This window comes from Capsella rubella, unplaced genomic scaffold, assembly GCF_000375325.1.
Source record: "Capsella rubella cultivar Monte Gargano unplaced genomic scaffold, Caprub1_0 scaffold_2, whole genome shotgun sequence".
Taxonomy (NCBI): domain Eukaryota; kingdom Viridiplantae; phylum Streptophyta; class Magnoliopsida; order Brassicales; family Brassicaceae; genus Capsella; species Capsella rubella.
In genome coordinates this window covers 6,891,625-6,892,695 of record NW_006238922.1, presented here as the reverse complement: position 1 = coordinate 6,892,695, position 1,071 = coordinate 6,891,625, and the positions used below count along the sequence as shown (strand labels likewise).

General features: G+C 38.5%; 1 pseudogene; it reads left to right on the top strand.

Moving 5' to 3' along the window:
• LOC17894126 overlaps positions 1-1,071 on the top strand; it is an 8,495-nt pseudogene that overhangs the window by 1,869 nt on the left and 5,555 nt on the right.

Genomic DNA, 1,071 nt, shown 5'->3' with positions numbered 1-1,071 from the left:
TCAACAAAGCCTCAAATCCACTTTGCATTAGATATTGTCTACATTCTTGAGTTCAAACCAGAACCTCAAACGCTTTTCTTTTAAACAGGACTCACTCTACTCATGAACATGCTTTAGGGACCCAGAATGATAATCAACATGTGAGCACTTGGAAGTATTATCATAAAATCATTCAAAAACATGTACCTTGAGTCTCTCTCTCTTCTGTGTTCTGTGCCAACCAATTGTTCAGGACAGAGCTAGAAACTACCACAACCTTCTGAATCTTCGACAGATCAGCTCTGAGTTCAGTGGCTAGTCTTTCACTCTGGCATACCTTCAACTCAAGCTTCCAAACCCAACATGAACAGGCAGCTGGAATACCCTTTGGAGAGTGCAGGACCAGGAGTGTGTTAAACCCTTTTTCTTTTTTTTTTATTTATTTATTTTTTTTACTATTTTTTTTTTTTTTTTTTTAACACACTACCTGTGGAGCTATGATTTAACAGTCAGGCAGAGCCTTCTCTCAGAACGTTGATTTTTGACCAAGCCTCTGTTAAACCTTCTGATTTGTGGATCAATGATATCACTTGACTTCTCAACCACTGATCCTTGTGCATGTCTTCAATAGCGTATTCAGAGCTCCATTAATAGATTACTGGAATTGAATTGTTGATGTATCACAATTCCAAGTATATCTCGTGACATGCACACTTCCACCTCTCCTCAGCTCTTTGACCTCCGTTATCACGACAACGTTTTACAGGAATGTCCACAAGAGTTGGCATGACAGGCAGCTATTTTCCACTCTCTTTAAACCAAAGTACAGGATGCTGATCTTCTATTCATTCTTAGGATTTCCATGGTCTGTTCTTGCTCCAGTCCCTGTCTTAGATCAGCACAACTCATAGAGAAAGTTAGATCTCACAAATCCCAATGGATTTTCTCAGATTCACGAATCTGTTAAAATCCAATGGTTTAGTAAACAAATCAGCCAGTTGAAATTATGTACTCACATGATCAACCACAATCAGTTTCGCCTCAACAAGTTCACAAATAAAATGATGCCTAATATCAATATGCTTAGTACGT